The sequence below is a fragment of the Rhinolophus ferrumequinum genome, chromosome 11 (assembly GCF_004115265.2).
Source record: "Rhinolophus ferrumequinum isolate MPI-CBG mRhiFer1 chromosome 11, mRhiFer1_v1.p, whole genome shotgun sequence".
Classification (NCBI taxonomy): Eukaryota; Metazoa; Chordata; class Mammalia; order Chiroptera; family Rhinolophidae; genus Rhinolophus; species Rhinolophus ferrumequinum.
This window is the reverse complement of record NC_046294.1, coordinates 68,137,046-68,157,913: the sequence shown is the minus strand read 5'-3', so window position 1 is coordinate 68,157,913 and position 20,868 is coordinate 68,137,046.

The window sequence follows — 20,868 nt, the reverse complement described above, 5'->3', positions numbered from 1 at the left end:
TGAGATATTCTTCCACCAATCTATACACACACACACACACACACACACACACACACGCACACAGAGTTTTAAATGCAGTGTTGTGTATGTTTTGTTGTCTGCAATTAACTTTAAAATCCTTCAAATTGTCAATGTATGATATTGTCTAAGCTATGCTCTCAGGGCTATTAATTCCTAAATCAGTAAGTCACACTCCAGGAGTAGTCAACAAGCAATTATCAGAAATACCACAATGACAGAGGCTGCTACAATGAGGAATCTAGCTACCTCTATGTTCCATCTGCACTGGCTGTTTTATATAATTTATGTTTGAATTGGGTTTTTATCAGTGAAATTAGTTAATTAGCAAAATGAATGTTAGAAATGGTATTGGGGATAAATGGATTATCTAGAATAGTGTAGAGATACTTTCCCATCTTTACATTAGCATAGTACAAAAATTTAGAAAGGACCTTAAAATGTAATATTGGGAAAGCCCCCTAGGTTTGATCCATAAATGGTCAATTGTATGATCCTGGGAATTTCTGGTTACATGGCCCTGATAGATGGGTACATGCACACCATAGCTGGTTTATGGCCCCATTTGCCTCAGGTGAACCTTTAATAGAGGATGCTTTGAGAACTCTGAAAAAGACAGAGCTTATAGAATATTGAGTGTCACTTTTAAAATAAGTGCTTGCTTAAAATAAGTTAACATATGTGGCAGAAATAGAGACTTTGCTTCACTATCACTTTTTAGTAGGATAATTCTGGAGGAGCCGTTACTCGTCACCCAGAGCTACTGGTGAGTACTAAAAATAAAATAAATGCCAATAATAAAGTTGTCTAAGACTAAATTGTCTTAGGCCACTGTGGAATGTAAATGTATCTCTTATTGCATTTCTTTGTGAACATTCTTTTATTGACTGAGTATTTTGTAAAGATATACCACAATTTAATCAGTATCAATTGATAAGCATATATGTGAGAAGCAATGTAGCAAAGAATATCTTTATTAATGAGTCTTTCAATTTCTAATTACTTCATTGTGACATAATGCCAGAAGTGATATCACTTCTTCAAAACATATGACTGTGGCCTTTTAAGAGTGGTAAGTTTTTTTCCAGAAAACGTATTGCTGTTTTATAATCCCCTATTTCTCTGAAAGAAAGTTACCTCAATTTTCTCCAAATCATCTTTTTTTTTTCTTTTTTAATGTAATGGAAAAGGAAAAAAAAAATCAAACCTCCTGACATTTCATGACAAACTGTATCTTTACCAACCATCTCTTTCCTCTGTTGCCTCTCCCCACGCATATCTGCCCACACATGCAGGTAAGCAGTATCCTGTGGGAGAGAAAGGGATTATAAGGGCATCATTTCAATCACTAGTGTGATCAAGGCATAAATTCTTATTATTTTACTCAAGAAAACCTAAACAAACTTCTAGGATATTTAGCTATCTGGGAAGGGCAACAGCTAGAAGAAAATATCAGGGTATTAAATTCGCAGAAGCCGGGTATCAGTCATCACCAAAGGGAGTAATAAACAGAACATACTAAAAAGGAATAAACTACAACAAAAAGAGGGTACTTAACCAAAGTTGGATGATGTGTTGGAACATATAAATGGCTGTTTTATGAATGATATTGTAGATTACTCTCTTTAGGAAAATCTGAGGTATTATAGACAATATAATATTACGAAGATTTATTTGTAATCATGGCTGGTGTGGTTAGAAGTAAAAATGAGAGGACTTTCCAGAGAAGTTTATTTCCGTGTGTGTGTGTGTGTGTGTGTGTGTGTGTGTTGTTATTTGTGCTGATTTGCTGTTGTACTTTGTACTGAGGAAAATACCCTCCCCATCTCTGTGAATTAGAACAGCATTTGGTCATGCTTTCTATTAGCAGGAATATTGAATTTCTGAATATATCCCTAAATGGTTAATAGAGAACTGGGGATGGGAGCTGAGTATGGAAGGGGAGAGCTTAATTTCTTTTATGCCCTTTCGATTTTTTCATATCTTATAATTTGTATTTAAAATATATCTAAACCAGAATTGCAATTTAAAATATATCTAAACCAGAAAATCTTCAGCCAAAAGCTACATAGTAATTAAAATAATGATATAAATATATAAAAGGAAGTATAAAAGTAAAATACTTGAATAAATGGAACTTTTCAATAATAATATTTTAGCTGAGTTTATATTTTTGTGATAAATATCTGGTACAGCATATTTAGAATCATTGTGGTGATCAAAGTAAAATCAAGACATCAATGTAATACCCAAAAACAAAATTGATGACTTCTCACACGTTTTAGTAGTGCTAATTTTACAAGAGTATCAGTTAGAAAGATAAAGTCTGAAGCAGTGAAGAAAGGTAAAATTATCAATTAATGTGATTAAAAAGTAGAGACTTAAACTGAATCAACTAGAATATTTCAAATTCCCAGCACATGAGTAAATAATCAATACATTAAAAAAAATATTTGTGCGATGTAAGTTCTTGAGGCCCTTCTTATTCTTATGTGCCAAATCAATTTTATTCCTTTAATTTCATTTTTTTCCCTAGCAGGTATAGTCACAGGCTCAAAAAATTCATGGGAACTGAGTAAATAAGTAATAACAGTGCGTCACTATTTCCCAAAATATAATATTACCAATTGTTTTTGTTCTTGAGTTTAATATGTGGTCTGAAAGATTTGTTCAAATATGCAAATGTTTGCAGAATATAGACAATAGGCAGGGATAAGAGGAGGAGCTCATTTATATGTAAATGACTTTGTAAAGATGTAATAGAGAATGTATTTCTCCTTGTTATAAAAAATTTCAATACTCTGAAAAATAGTCTTGTTACAAGAAATTAAGTTAAAGAAGGGAAAACACAATATCTTAATGAGTGAAGCAATTGTCTGGCTATCTGATATGCATGAAAACTTTCCTGAGAACTAAATGCAACCACTCAGACTAAGAGAAAGAATCTGATCAAAGTCGTGTCATCAACAGAATATTCTGAGCTATCATTTTCCCTTCAAGTAACTATCAAACCAATGTTAAATGAGAATACTTGAAAAGCCAGACCTATAAACCATAGCATATATTATCATTGTTTATTAGAAAAATATATCTGCCAAATGAGATAACTCTTTTGCACTGAAGCAGAGTGAGCATGCTTAAAGCGACTTTTTACAAAGCATTTTAATATACAGTAAGCTATTTAGTTAGAAGACTAGACTAGTTGTAAAACTTCAGAGGTATTAAACCTAACGTCATATAGAATGAAGGGCATATTATATACTTATATATGTAGTATATACCTATGAAAAGTTTGCAACACTTTGCATCTTTAACCTAATGCAATCACAAAGAACATCCTTAGGTACATTTGGTCAGTGTGCTACGAAAACTAAGTCATAGAAATGTAAAGCAACTAGGTTAATTACATCTTGAAAAAGAATCAGAAATCAGTTTTTTGAGAATCCAACTATATTTTAAATAATATTGCTAAAAGATGAAAGTTTCAAAAGTTTCAAGTGAGAAAGCTAATTATAAAATAAACAGCATGATTACTCATTTTCAAAAACAAAAAAAAGTAGTTCACTCTGCATTCATATACCTCTCTCACACAGAACACTACAACCTGCATGCCTTTGATCTACTTGCCAATTGGTGACAACTACAGAAAATTATTCCATTAGAAAAAACATCCCATTCCTTGCAAATACCTATTATCTGGAGAAATTTCACAGCTTCAAGCATAACTATCTTAATACTAGCTTCCAAAGGGACAAACATGCAAAACAACATCAAGATACCTAAAAAGAAGCAACCATCAGACTGGTAGTGCTTGTCTCATTAGAAGCATGCATACTAGAATTAGAATTAATGTGTTTGCAATTATAATAGAAAAACAAATGAACCTTTACTTTTGATACCCAAGTTATTCATGAAGTGTAAGAGCAAAATAAAGATACTCTCCAGTTTAATATTTATTCACTTATTAATGTACACCAACCACAAAAGTATTCTCAGAAAGGCCAACCTTAGATATATTTGATACACATTTCTGGCAGTTGAATAAGATAAAAAATTGAAGGCATCCAGAAAGAAATTAAAAGTGAATGCGTTAGATCTTGATACAGAAAGATTCTCTTTTGAATTACCGATGTTAATAGCGCAGTGTTTTATCTTTTCTGTTGGTCCTACAGTGAGAATATTTACAGAAGCATATTTAATATATATTTTATTGGTTTCAGTTTCAGGTTGAAATCCCTAAGTTTTTCTTGATATTTAGTATTCAAAAGAACTACCTGAGGAAATAGTTACAAATGCAAATTCTTATTTCTCATTTAAAATCTATTTAATTAGGTCTCTGCAGATAAACCTAAGAATCTGTATTTCAATGAGTAGATGGGGGATTCTGACATAGGTGACCCAGACACCTTTGTTTAGAAATTATAAGATAACAGACAGGCGACTTAATTAAGATTACTGAAAAAAATGTAAATAGTGTAAATTTTGATTATATAAAAATAACTATGTTTATTACATGAAAAACTGAAATAATTAACAAAACTTCGGAGACTGAAAAGCCAGAATATGTAAAAGGAACTGTAAATAATGTCCTCATTTTCATAGCAAATCATGATCAGATTCACTGTCTGTGGAAGATGAATTAAAATACAGACATAAGCGTATTATTTAAAGTTTAATATAATATAAAGTATTTATATATTTTAAATACATTATTTTTACATTATTTACATATCTACATATTGCTTAATATATATTTTATAATATCATGTTTATGAGATTTTATATATATATTACTTAAAGTTGAATTTGGTGGCCACCAAAAAAAAAAAAAAGTAGGTAGTTCTGAATGAGGGGGAATGGTATTGGTGACAGATGAATAAAAGTTTTACTTTCATTTTATCCTTTTTTTTGCAGCTTTTAAATATATATATATGTATATACTATTTTGATTTAATTTTTTTTAATTTTAATATATTGTTCATTTTGTTTTCTTTAAGTTTTACAAATACAAGCACATCCTTTATTTAATTATTGTATTTTGTTGTAAAATTTCTTTTTCTAGCCTTTTGCAGAGAATTATCACTTATGCTATTATTCTCAGTTCCTTTGGTCTCTTTGTAATTAGATACTTGCACTGTGCTTTGTATTGGAGAAATTAGACATATTAAATATTTGAGAAGGACTTATAAATCAACAGTTAACAGTTTTAAAGATATTAGGACATTTTCAATAATAAAGTGCAATAGTTTTTGTACTTAGACTTTGTGAAAGATATAGTAATAATCTTAGCCTTCTTGTTGTATTTTTATTTGTTATTTTCCTAAGTATTAATAGTGAGAGCCCTTTGGTCCAGCTCTGAGAAGGGATGTAGCAGTTCCTTCTACAATGGTAGGAATCTACTGTATGTCATTCAGTTTTCATTGAAGAATCTCAAACAAACTCTTTTTCTTTCTTTTTTTTTTCAAATGAAGACATTTCTAATGTACATACTAATAAAATAATTTCCTCCGTAGTAACTACTTAACAATGAATTGTAATCTCCACTCTTTGCCACTCAGTGAGCTTGAATCACTTGCAGTATATTCATTCTTCCAAATATTTCACTTTCTTTTTCCAATCAGATCAGAGGGCTGATGATGATAACCTTACTTTGAGGAATGCCTTGAGAAATCACCCTGTTAAATCCATCTCCACTTGTATACACCAATAAGCATTTTGTATATTTTTTTAATTTATTGCCTGCATTGTTGTTTTAGAACATTGTGCATTACCTGACACAGTATCCTTTTATAGCAGATATCCAAGTGAGATTTCTAATTGTCTCATATCTAAGAATAACTTTAATTCTGAGATTTTTGAAATACCATGGAATCTGTAAAATATACAACTGAGTAGAGTTTGTAGGGGTTTCTTAAATGTCTAATATAATCTGTGACTACTCATTTGAATGGAGTAAATTTTTGTGATTTATAGTTTAGGTTAATTTGTGGCATCACTTGAGATCTATTTCTTATTTTTCTACCTTTCCTTTCCCATACTTTTCACTTATTGTAATTTGCTGTTGAGAAGACAAATATTACTTACTTTGGCATCAGATTATTTTAAAGCAAATAATGTCTTGTTCCTTCCAAGTTGTAGGACTGTGGTAAAGCTATTTAAACTATATAAACATTTGTCTCTTATTCTTTACAAAAAGTATTAGTAGTGTCCTGCTCAGAATGTTTTTGAGAGGACTAAATGAGATAATGAGTTTAGTAAATAGCATATGGTCTGACATGCAGCAGTTCTTAGTTATCATTGCTTTTGTAGCCTTCTTTAAACTTTTTCTGGATAAGAAATGTATATATGTGTATATATATATATATGTATATGTACATGTATATATACATATATATATATGTATATGTACATGTATATACATATATATATGCATATACAAAAGCACATATGTGTATTATTTGAACCACCGACATTTTGACCATTGCATATAGTCCTTTACATTTTTATTTTCTATTTTATTCCAATAAATCCAACATAGCCAGTTTTAAGAGAGAACCTGATAGCTTGGCATCCAGCAGAGAACATATACTCAGGAAAATGCTCACAGCTTGCTATAAATGCAAGTCTATGAACACAACCTGATGCAACCATAAAAAGTGATTTGCAGAGAAATATAGGAAATGGAAAGAATAATGGAAAATATAAGTATATTCTAATCAGTTTCTAGGAAAAAGGAAATGTATGCCTGAAACACTATTAAATTGAAGGCTGATACTACATGATATGTCCAAATATATTCCATGTTCTCATCTGTGGTTCAAATAGCATTCCATTCTTAGAAATTCCTTTTATTTCAAATGTCCCCTCTTCCCACACAGCTTAGTAAAATCATGTTTCTTTTATGAAAATAAAATGCACTGTCTTAGAAACCATGTTCATACTATCATTTATTTTATTTAGTTGGTACTATTCAAATTAAGATGAAAGTCTGCACCAACCAACTTCCCTTTCTGTCTCATCACTTTACTATGCATTCCTTTTCTTCCTATCTACTTTATTTTCCTTTCCCTCTTCTAAGTTTCATGCATTTTCGAGTGTTTATTAGGGGGAAATACATACGTGCACAGCTATGTCTTTTAAATTACTCTCTGTTTTTTCCCCTAAATTCTTCTTTAGTCTTTGGAAAAGAATGTAAATAGGCAAAACAAGAAAGCAGGCAGTTGGTTTCTGATGTTATTTCCAATCCTGAAACATTTTCAGTTTATCAATTATATACTTCTGACCAAGATCTATACATCTTTTATCAAGAAGGGAAAGGAATAACCAAACTGTTTCATCTGCAAATGCATGTTCAATAATCAGGGTATCAAATAGACAGGTGCTTTAGGTGTCACACTTATTCATCTACCACATGCCTCATAGAAGTCGTTGCACTCTGCATGATGGAGAGAGAGCATCCATTACCCAACAAGGATACAGGGTAATTAAAAGGCATCAACTTAATTGTATCTATGATGTGTCTCTAATTTCTACAGTCTCCTTCTTCATGCCATCAAGTCAATGGCAAGATTCCTAGATGTTAATTTATATTGTCTAGCCCTGAATTTTTAAAAAGTTGTCTGGCACCAACATACTAGCTTGAAGATAAACAGCCAAGAGCTCAAATGTACTCACATTTTTTTTTTAAATGCTGTTTGTTTGCAAGTATGGTTTAGAACTCTGAGCAAGATGGCAAAAAAGACATCATTTGAAAAGCTCTTGAAGGCATTTTCCTCCTGAAAACATATGAGAATGACTTCTGTTAAAATTAAGAAAGAGGCATAATTACAAACACTGGCAGCAGAGGATTGAATTCTCCATATATTTGGGATTTTAAGAGTACGTTCCAGATATAGAACTCTAATTCTGAATGAGATTGTGCATTAATGTTTAATGATTTATTTTATTGTCGATGAAAAGATAATTCCCATAACAACTTGAGAAATTATATCTAAACAAGACATTTTAGTTTCTTTTTCATTTGAATATGTTTTCAGTTAGCATATACTCTATGCCTTCTGCTGAAAAAAACTTAAACACTTTCTTCAAATTAAGGGCCTGATTAAATTTCAAAATCCCATTTTAATATTTAGTCGTTAATTTAAATTTCACAGATATCCCTGAGTAAAATCCACATGTTGATCTTAATTTAAATACTATGTTAGAGTGGAAGAATACGTGTAGTAATAATGCTTCACTCATTCCAAAATCAGCATTCTAGGGACCAATCTTCTTTTGGGAACTGGATTGTGATAGATGTAAAGAAGGAGTTTAGATACACTGATAGCTGTACATTTTAGCTTAATAGTAAAAAAATTATAGTAGGAGACAAAAACTAGAGCCTTTATCACAGAGGATCATGTAACCCTGCATATTTAAATGAATGATGATAGAATCATTAAAATTTGGTATAGATAATCTATCTCATTAAAAATATTTATAAATTTTATTATTTTCATTATACTTTTCCAAGCTACCACTGATATAAAGTTCATGAAGACAGAGATCATATTCTTCCCTATATCCCTAATACCCAGCAGAGGGCTTGCATGTTTGATTACCTGATAAAATACAGGATGCCTAGTGAAGCGTTCCTTTGGGACATACTTATAGTAAAATTTAAATTTCACTTGGCATTCTGTATTTTATTTGCTAAACTTCTAGCCCTTCTTATGTGTTGAGAAATTGAGAAATAAATATTTGTTTAAAAAAAAAAACACAGATTTTGAATGTCCAGAATATTGTATTGAAGAGCTACATATATTTCGTTTTAGAATAATTTCTACTTAATACAATTAATATATGAAGTAACCTATATTATAAACCGTAAGCTATATCAATTCCATTTGTAACGTGTAATGCGTAAGGTATATAAACATTTCTCCAAAGGTAGATACTCAGGTTTTCCTATTTATTCTCTAAAATACATTTCACAGGATTACTAATTATATGAATAAAAACAAGAGGAACTGAAAGAAGAGAAGGAAAGAGGCATCAGTAATCATCATTTGCTTATTATTTCATAGCTTCTTCCTGATAATTGAATATCTGAAGTCATTAGAGATTTAAATCTCTTTATTGTTTCTGTGAACTCTCACTCATAGTGGATGGTTTTTTTGTGTGTTTGGAAATTTTCTTGTAAGTACCTCTTTACTTCAACATAATCTGCAGTATCATGGGGACTACACTGAAGTCACTTTACTCAGTAAAAGTTGCCTCCCCCCAACCCCAAGGGTGCAGGGAGTGCTATTAATCTGTGATTACACTCCCATCCATGAAAAGGTTCTTCTCTTAATGTGAGAATTTTCCATTTAAGTGCTCTAACTTGCTTGGGTCTCAAGGCTAAGTACCAATAACACATTCTCACATTTGTAGCCAGGGCCATGCAGATATCTGAGTTTTCTTACTGCTACATCCACCTGATCAGTTTTCAATATCCTTTTTTTTTTTTTTTTAATTCTTTGTAAATCCAGAAATATATTAAAATTATGTTTGATGAATACAGCCAGAAGCTTTAGAAGCACTTGGAACACCATGGATGTTATAGATTATTTGTGTAACCATTTCCCCTTATGAAATAGTCTCAGAAATAAGGAGCTCAGTTAGTATTGTTTTATTGAAATGAAAGAGGCAAGATTTAGTTAGAATTGGAGTTAACGACAGCCTTTGAAGTGGATTAGGTTTCACCACCTTCTAACCTACACAACTCTGAAATAGAAACTTTATTTGTGGAGAGTTAAGAATTCCCCCACAAACTTTTCTCTGTTTGCAACTAAAGGAAAACACCCTCATTGATGTTTCTCTTACCAAAATAAGATTTCTCCCTCTTTAAATTTTCTAAAGCACTTTATCTGCAGCACACTTAGGGTATTTAGTGATATTAGTTGATTATGCATTGTCTCATAGCTCCCTATAAATTATAAGCTACCTAAAGGCAAGCAGAGCCTCACTCACTTTTTAATCTCCTGATAAAGTGCTTATGACACAGTCATGCTTTTAAAAAGTATTGTGTCAAAAGAACCCCATAACATAAAATTTACCATCTTAATAATTTTAAGTATATGTTGCAGCTGTATTAAGTATATTTACATTGTTGTGAAACAGATCTCCAGAACTTTTTCATCTCACAAATCCAAAAGTCTATACCGATTAAAGAGCTCTCCTTTTCCGCTTCCCTGACAGCTTTAAGTTTATAAGACAAGACCTATATATACAGAGAGAGATGGATGTAGATATAGACATAAGATATATGTATTTAGCATATATACCAAACTATAGATTGAAAGGAATGAAGGACTTCACAAGTATAATTTTTGCCATTTTTGTAGAGGTTTGCTTTTTGACCTCCTTTTTTAGTAAGAACTTCGGAGATTCTAACTTTTATGAAATTTAGTGACAAAGGAGCAGGTGGTAAATATTATTAAATTTTGTTTTTCTAATACATAAGTAATTATCTTTTTAAAAACATTTTATTAAAATACGAGGTCTGACAATTACATTCGTGAGTTTGACACCATGCACTTACATTGGCAGCACTGTACAAACAGCACAGTAAGGTTTCATAACCTTAGTATATCAGTGTCTCACAGCTGTGTTCCTGTCGACATGTGGTTGTGTCTTGTTGAGTGACATTCATTATTGTTGTGTGTTTTTGTGTACCGTCTCAAGTATGTCTGAGGTGATTTAGAACAACAATCACTCAATTTCTTGCTAAACTTGGCAGGAGTGGAAGTGAAATTAGGGACATGTTAGTCCAAGTTTATGGGGATAATGCCATGAAGAAAACGGAAGTGTACAAATGGATTAAATGCTTTTCTCAGGGGAGAGAATGTGTCAATGATGAAGAGAAGTCAGGGAGGCCAATAACAACCAGAACTGAGAAAACATGACAAAAATTTGTTGATTTGTACATTGAAATCATCAGCTGACTGTGAGAAACATAGCAGACCAAGTAAACATCGATAGAGAAACAGTTAGGAAAATCTTAACTGAAAATCTTGGCATGAAAATGGTGTGTGAAAAATGGTCCCAAAGGAGCTCTTGGATCATGGCAATGCACCAGCTCACATGGCGCTGTCTGTGAGAAAGTTTTTAGCCAGTAAACAAATTACTGTATTGGAACACCCATTCACCAGATCTGGCCCCCAACGATTTCTTTCTTTACCCAAAGATAAAGAAAATATTGAAACGAAGACATTTTGATGGCATTCAGAACATCAAGGGTAATATGACAACAGCTTTGATGGCCATTCCAGAAAGAGTTCCAAAATTGCTTTGAAAGGTGAACTACGTGCTGGCATCAGTGTATAGCTTCCCAAAGGGAGTACTTCGAAAGTGATATTAGTAATGATGTATGTAGCACTTTTTCTAGGATGAGATCGTGAAATTCATTTTTAGACCTTGTATCGCTAACATACAATATTATATTAGCTTCAAGTAGGCACCATAATTATTCAACATTTCTATACCTAAAGAAGTGATCATATATCCAGCAATCTTCTGACACTGTACGACCTTATCACAATATTGTTGAGTATATTCCCTAGGATATACTTTACATCCCCATGACTTATTTGTTTTATACTTGTAGATTTGAACCTCTTATTTCCCTTCATTTCCCCCTTTTAAATTTTTTCAATTACAGTTGGCATTCAATATTATTTTATATGAATTTCATGTATACAGCATAGTGGTTAGACATTTGTATAATTTAAGGAGGGATCCCCCCGACTAATCTAGTACCCACCTGCCTCTATACATAGTTATTACCATATTACTGACTATATTCCCTGAGCTTTACTCACAGCCCCATGACTATTTTGTAACTACCAAATTGTACTTCTTAATCCCTTCACCTTTTTCACCCTGCCCCCAACCCCTTCCATTACTCTAATAAATCTAGGACCCATCTGACACCATACATAGTTATTACAATATTATTGACTGCATTCCTTATGCTATACCACACATCCCCAAGACTACTTTGTAACAACTAATTTGTTGTTAATCCCTTCCCCTCTTTTTTCTTTTTCTTTTTTTCCTTTAGTTCAATTATTAGGTAGCCATTTGTCAAAGCAAAAAGATTGAAATATATGCCTTGGAGAGTTAAAGGTATGAAACACAGAGCTTATGACATTTATCCTACCCATTTGGCCTAGCAATTAACAATTTCTAGGTTAAAAATTCTATGATTATTCTCTTGATACTATAAGAAAAAAAATTACATGTTTTCTGAAAATAAGAATAAGCTCATCCTCCTAAAATATGTCCACAGCCTTCATATGTCACAGTTTTATATAAACTAGAGCTGTTGTTGAGACCTCCAGAACTTAATAATTCTAAATCATCATTTTAAACTGTTTGGAGGATTGCAGTCATGACGACAATTAATTGAGCAAGGTTGAATGTCTTAGGGGCCATAAATTCTTGTAATACTAAAACATTTATAACAGATACATTTTTTATTTTTTATTTTTTGTTTTTTGTTTTTCTTCTTACTTCCTTTCTTGTCTGCACTCTACCATTCTTTTCTCCTCATTTCATTGTATATGTTTTTCAGAATTGCTTAGGGAAAAAAGATACTTAAAAAAACATGGCAAAATCAACTCCTTGAAACCTGAAGAAATTTTCACCAGCTTACTGACAATCTTTTTTTTCAATTAAATTTCATATTTAAAATGTTCATTTATTGCTTATTAACTTAAAAGTAAAGGCCAAAGTGAGAAGCAACAAGCTTTTATTTGAGAATCAAAAGAGCAGTTATTAGGAAAGCACTGATTCAGGCAGAAACCCAGTGCTCTGAGTAGAAGGCCAAGGCAAAGGGTATTTATGAGAAAAGGAAGAGGAACAATTATATAAATAGTAGATAGGAATTTCCATAGGTGCAGATAAGCTAACATAGTGAAGCTAATTCTAAATATATATATATATATATATATATATATATATATATATATATACACACACACACAAATACATATGTATATATATTTAAAATTATATATATAAAATTATATGTATATTTAAAATTAGCTTCACTACGTTAGCTTATCTGCATATATATGTATATATATATATATATATATATATATATATATATATATTTCAGTTCAATCTTTATAATATCTGCTATCTTGTTATCCTTGTAAAAAATTTTTTTAAGGACATAACGTTTCTTTAGTCTCAGTCCAAAGTTTATTTTGCCCAGTTTTAAACTTCTAAAGGTTAGAGGAGTAAGACATGCAAAGGAGTTCCTCTGGGATGGCAGATCTGACTCCATTTTAAACTGGCTCCGTTTATATTATTATTACATGATTCTAAAAGATCCCTGGGGATATACAGAGAAAGATTCATATGATATTAAGTCTTCAGCCTGAACTCCTAAAGGTATGGAGCTGACATTTCTTAAATAGGAATGATTGTAGGAGAACCACATGTGTGTGTTGACTATCATGAACTCAGATCTGTGCAAACTAAACTTAAAACATCTATTAGATATCCAAATGGAACTGTCTTTGCAATTGATAAAGTTTAAGGCAGAAGTCTGGTCTGGAGACAAAAATTCTGGAAATTTCAGTGTTGCTATTTAAAGTCAGGAGCTAGAATGAGAACATACTGCCTTTCTCACTTCTGACCCAATTCATCACCTCCTCTTTTAGATTTCCTTTGTCCCTTCAAACTGACAGATGCCCTTCCCATGCACTTTTTAAACATTCTTTAAATTATAGTTAGCATACAATATTATATTGGTTTCAGTGTACAACATAGTGATTCGACATTCATATGCCTTACAATGTGATCACCATGATAAGTCTGGTAACCATCTTTCACCTTACAAAGTGGTTACAATATTATAGACTATATTCCCTGTGCTTGTACATACCTGTGCCTTACATATTTTTATTTCATTTTTAATTAAATTTATTGTGGTGACATTTGTTAATAAAATTATAGATTTCAAGTGTACAATTCTATAATACATCATCTATGTATTATATTGTGTATTCATCACAATATAATCAGAATCAGTTCTCCTTCCATCACCTTATATTTGACTGCCTTTACTCGCTCCTACCTCCCTACCCCGCCTTTTTCCACCCTTACTGTCTGGTAACCACTAAACTGTTGTCTGTGTCTATTAGATTTTTTTCGCTTGTTTGCCTTGTTCCTTTGTTGCTTTCAGTTTTATATCCCACATATGAGTGGAGTCATATCGTTCTTGACTTTTTCCATCTGAATTATTTAGCTTAGTATAATAACCTCAAGATTCATCCACATTGTCGCACATGGCAGTATTTCATTTTTCTTAAGGCTAAGTAATATCCCACTGTATATGTGTACCACATTTTCTTTATCCAATCATCTATCAAAGGACACTTTGGTTGTTTCCATGGCTTGGCTACCATGAATAAGGCTGCAATGAACATAGGGATACATACATCTTTATAGGTAAATGTTTTCAGAGATTTTTGTAGATACCCAGATGAAGGATTGTTGGGTTGTGTGGTAATTCTCTTCTCAATATTTTGAGGAACCACCATACTGTTTTCCATAGTAGCTGTACCAAATTACATTCTCACCAACAGTATATAAGGGTTCCTTTTTCTCCACAACCTCTCCAACATTTGTTATTACATGTCTTGTTGATAACAGCCGTTCTAACAGGTGTGAGGTGGCATTTCATTGTGGTTTTGATTTGCATTTCCCTAATACCTAGTGAAGTTGAGCATTTTTTCATATATATCTGTTGGTCATTTGTGTGTCTTTTTAGGAGAAGTGTCTGTTAAGGTCATCTGACCATTTTATAATTGGATTGTTTGATTTTTTGTTGTTGAGTTGTTCCTTGTATATTTTGGATATTGGCCCCTTATCAGAGGTGTTGTTTGTACTGTGTTTCCACAAAAATAAGACCTAATTGGAAAATAATCCATAGCATGATTTTTCAGGATGACATCCCCTGAACATAAGCCCTAATGCGTCTTTTGGAGCAAAAATTAATATAAGACCCAGTCTTATTTTAATATAAGACCAGGTCTTTAATATAATATAATATAATATAATATAATATAATATAATATAATATAATATATACGGGGGTCTTATGTAATATAATACTGGATCTTATATTAATTTTTGCTCCAAAAGACGCATTAGAGCTGATGGTCTGGCTAGGTTTTATTTTCAGGGAAACATGGTAGTCGCTTTAACTGTATTGATTCTTCTGATCCATGAACATAAAATATCTTTCCATTTCTTTCTTCTTTCAGTTTCTTTTAATAAAGTCTTTTAGTTTTCAGTGTATAAGTCTTTCACATCCTGTGTTGTTTATTCCTAGACATTTTATTCATTTTGTTACAATTGCAAAATTATTTTTTTCTTTTATTTTTTCTTGACATTTTGTTATTAATAAATAGAGCCTAGGGTTTATGAGGCTTGACTGCCTGGAGAATGTAACCAAAGCTATATAACTCCATGGAATAAAAATGGAGATATTTTATAAGTTAATTGTTCCTCATTATGTAAGAATATCTGCAAACTTCACATACAGTCATCTGTCTGGGCCCTAGGTATATGCCATACATAGGAACAAGAACCTGAGGTGCTAACCTCAATGTCACAGATATATTTCTGTTTCCTCTATGCTTCTGATTTTCTGTATTATTTAAATAATTTAGTAAAGCTTGTTATTGAGTAAGATCTCTGATTTGTGTGAGGCTGATTTGACAGTCCAATTCTATGAGTTAGATCAAATTATAGGAGCAGAATTTTATTGTTCCTTTTCTAAGACATAAGAGAGAGGAAAGGGGATCACTTTATTATCACTGCTATATAACACGAACAGGAGTTATCTCATATCTGTACAGAATATATATATACATATGTGTATATATACACACACATATGTACAATATACATACTTATGTATATACATATATATACATATATAGGTATATATGCATATATATGTATATATATATGCATATATATGTATATATATATATACATATGTATATATGTATATGTATATGTATATATGTATATGTATATATGTATATATGTATATATATGTAGATATATATGAATATATATATATATATTCAATGATGGGATGAGACCATTAATCCTATGACCAATGCAAAGATATTCAAATATATCTAAGTAGTCCTTCTTGGAAATGTGATGCAGAAATTATTATTATTATTATTTTTTGATGCTTATTGGACTAATCACACTGTTTCTAGTAATATCCATTCTTTGAAACCCTGTAGGCTGTCAGTACCAGCTCAGTAATATTTATGAAAATATGATCTTATTAACTATAAAAAAATGCATTACAAAATGTTTATCATTTTAGTTTATTTATGGAATACAAAGCTCATCTTGCCTCCTTAATTTACAGCATAGAAATCAAGACCCTTATGTATTATGTACATTGTTCAGTATCACACAACTATTAGCACCAGGGGCAAGCTATAGTCCAGATTTTTTACTTTTACTATAATAAAAACATAAAAAATGTAAAATGTTTTACTTTTCCTTTCTTTCTTTCTTTCTTTCTTTCTTTCTTTCTTTCTTTCTTTCTTTCTTTCTTTCTTTCTTTCTTTCTTTCTTTCTTTCTTTCTTTCTTTCTTTTCTTCCTTCCCTCCCTCCCTCCCTCCCTCCCTCCCTCCCTCCCTCCCTCCCTCCCTCCTTCCTTCCTTCCTTCCTTCCTTCCTTCCTTCCTTCCTTCCTTCTTAGAAACTGTTTTGTTGACTCACCCCTCTAGATCTTTAGATGCACGATTTGTATCTAGAAACCACAATAAACTTTGTCAGTTTCATAAGTCTTTAGCAATTTTCTTGAACAGTGTACTTAATTTTTACAAAGACATCTGCCAACTGCAAAGTTTACCATTTGAAATTTAGAAATTGTTAAACTACAATTTTGTTATAAAAGTAAAGTTGATAACAATAGCAACAAAGCAATTGGAAGGTAACATAAATAAATTATACCTTTATTATCAGGAGCATTATAATTAATGTTGAGTCAAGAACTTTCAGAATAAGATTCATTATTCAGGGTATACATAAATTAAATATAAAATGATTAATTCTGATATGTATAATTGTTTATAATAAGAAAACATCCATTTTCTGTAGATGTGCAAAATAGAAATAGTCTTAAAAAAGTAGGTTTTTTTTTTTTTTCATTAACAGGAAGATGTTTTCCTGAATATATAAAATAAGCTATTATGTATTTTTGAGGTGTAGATATGTTAGTGAGTTAAATTTTAACCCAATTTTATATTCTCCCAATTAGCTACTCATATTTATATTTAAAATATATGATTATATAAAGTTATATTTAAACAAAACCAAATGGTATAATCTTACTATATATGCAACAAACCCACATTGTTTAAAAATCTTCATAAACAGTACCTATATACCTTAGGGGTCCCCCCAAATAATCTAACATATATTTGACAAATAATTTATATCCAGCAAACAAACCCTAACATTTCAAAATAAAAACACAAATATCCTCCCAAATGTGCAAAAGCCTCAAAAATCACCTCACAGAAGAAGATATAGGATGGCCAGCACATAAGAAAGGTGATCAATGTCATTGGTCATTAGAGAAATAAATACTGAAACCACATTTGATACCAATTCAAACCAACTATAGTGAGTATAATTAGAAAGAGTGACAACACCAAATATCAGTGAGGATGTAAAGTGTACATTATTGGTGGGTATATAAATGGTAGACCTATGTTGTAGAGCTGCTTTGCAGTTTTCAATAATTCCTGAAGATATTTAGACAAGTGAATATAAATATGTCCAGAGGAAGACTTGTATTCCTATTATTTGTGAAAAAAATTCAAATATCTATCAATGGGAGAACTAATTCTCATTATGTCATAAACATTATACTATTCAACAACAAAAAGTGATTTCGTATACACAAAAACATGAGTGAATCTCACAGACATTAAACTAAACAAGAAAAGTTGACATGAAAGTGTACATACTGTAAAATTCAATTTGTGTAAAGCTTATGAGGAGGAAAAAATAAACTGTGCTAGAAATTAGAAGAGTGGCTGTCTCTTTAGAGAGTGGAAGTGAGAATTTGACTCAAAAGGATACACGAGAGCTTTCTTAGATAACAGGAATGCTATAATTTGATACAAGTGTGGTTTACAAGTGTGAATGTATACTTCTGGAAAATCATGTTAAAAATTTCACTTAAGATCCATTTACTTAACTAAATACAGATTATACCTCACACTTATGGATGCTTATTAATTTTTGTCTTCCAAACTACATTGTATTTTCATTAAGGCCAGATTTATACCTGCATGGCATATTGCAATAACTTATGTATAGTGGACAAAAGCGTTTGTTGAATCAATGTGTGAAGAAAAACAAATAGATGAGTTTGATGGACCAAATTTGATATTTGAAGGTGTTAATTATGTTCATATGTGTTACCCATCTTTTCTGCTACATTTTTTGTTATATTTCTTACATTTCTTTTAAAGTCTCTCCCTACGAGTTCCAACTGCTTGGTCATCTCTGAATCTGATTCTGTTGATTAATTTATCTCTTAACACAGTCACCCTACTTCCCCCCCTTGGATTTAGTGAATGAGTAAGTGTGTGTATATTGTGTATATAATTTTATTGAATATTGAGCATGTGTGTAGATTAAGAAACATTGGAATAAACATTATTTATGTCTGGGAATAAAAATATCTCTTTTAAGGCATTTAGCATGGAATCAAATCAATCTAATCAGTTGATCTGGGTTTCGATTTTGTTGCTTCTGTGGGTATCTTTAATATACTGCAGTCTTCAGAATACTTTAATGATTTCTTATAGTTATAATGTGGCTGAAATAATGAAGAGTTTTTCTTTTTTTAAAGATTTTTATTAAACTATAGCTAACATACAATATTATAGTTTTAGGTGTATGTCATAGTTATTCAACAGTCCCCTGCAGGCACTATACATAATTATTACCATATTATTGATTATATTTCTTATGATAAAGAAGCGATCACCATGATAAGTCCAGCAACCATCTGATACCATACCATGATATCAAAATATTATTGACTGTACTTCCTATGCTGTAGATTACATCCCTAAGATTTATTTGTTTTATACCTGGAAATTTGAACTACTTACTCCCTTTCATCTCCACCCTCCTTTTTAATTTTTCAGTTACAGTTGACATTCAATATTATTTTATATTGATTTCAGATGTACAGCATAGTGGCTAGACATTTATATAATTTATGAAGTGATCCCCATGACTAGTACCCATATGGCACTATCCGTAATCATTACCATATTATTGATGATATTTCCTACGCTTTACTTTACATCCCCATGACCATTTTATTTCTACCAATTTGTATTTATTAATTCCTTCACCCTTTTCATTCTGTTCCCAACCCCTCTCCCATCTATCACCATCTGTCATAATTGTAATTATTACAATTTTATTAACTATATGCCTTATGCTCTACTCTACATCCCCATGACTACAATGTAACAACAAATTTGTACTTCTTAATCCTTTCACTTTTTTCACCCACCCCGGAAATCTCTCCCATCTGTCAACCATCAAAATGTTTTCTGTATCTATGAGTTTGTTTCTGTTTCATTTGTTTGTTAGTTTTGTTCGTTAGATTCCACTTATAAGTGAAATCATATGTCATTTTTATTTTGCTGTCCGACTTACTGTACTCAGCAGAGTACACTTTAGGTCTATCCATGATGTTGCAGATGGCAAGATTTCATTCTTTTTATGGCTAAGTAAAATTCCATTTTATATATGTACCACTTCTTTTTTATTCATTCATCCATTCACGGACACTCAGGTTGCCTTCATATCTTGGCTATTGTAAATAATGCTTTCATGAACATATGGATAAGCATGTCCCTTGAAATAGTGTTTTTGTTTTATTCAGATAAATACCCAGAAGTGGGATTGCTAGGTCCTTCTTTGTCTGTTGTTACAGCCTTTGTTTTAAAGTCTATTTAGTCTGGTATAAATATAGGTAGTACAGTTTTTTTGATTGTTTGTTTGTTTCCATGTTCACGAAATATCTTCTTCCACCCTTTACTTTCACTCTGTACATGTCTTTTGATCTCACATGAGTCTCATGTAGGCAGCATATGTAAGGGTCTTGTTTTCTTATCCATTCAGGCACCCTATCTTTGGTTGGAGGATTTAATCTGTTTACATTGAAAGTAATTGTTGATAGACATGTGTTATTGCTCTCTTATTATTATTATTATTTATTTATTTATTTTTTTGGTCTTAAAGAAGTCCCTCTAAGATTCTTTATAATACTGGTTTGATGGTGATGAACTTCTTTAGCTTTTTCTTGTCTGGAAGTTCTTTATACTTTGAATCTTAATGATAGCTTTGCTGGGTAGAATAACTTTGGTTGTAGGTCCCTGCTTTTCATCACTTTGAATATTTTCTGCCAACGCCTTCTGGCCTGCAAAGTTTCTGTTGAGAAATCAGCGAACAGTCTTATAGAAGCTCCCTTGTTGGTAATTAACTGCTTTTTTACTTGCTGCTTTTAAGATTATTTCTTTGTCTTTAACTTTTGGCATTTTAATTTTGATGTGTCTTTGTGTGGTCTTCTTTGAGTTCATGTTGTTTGGAAATTTCTGTACATCCTTGCTTGAATATCTATTTCCTTTACCAGGTAAGGGAAGTTTTCTGTCATTATTTCTTCAAATAGGTTTTCAATCCCCTTGCTTTTCCTCTTCTTCTTCTGGTACCTCTACAATTCAAATGTTGATATGCT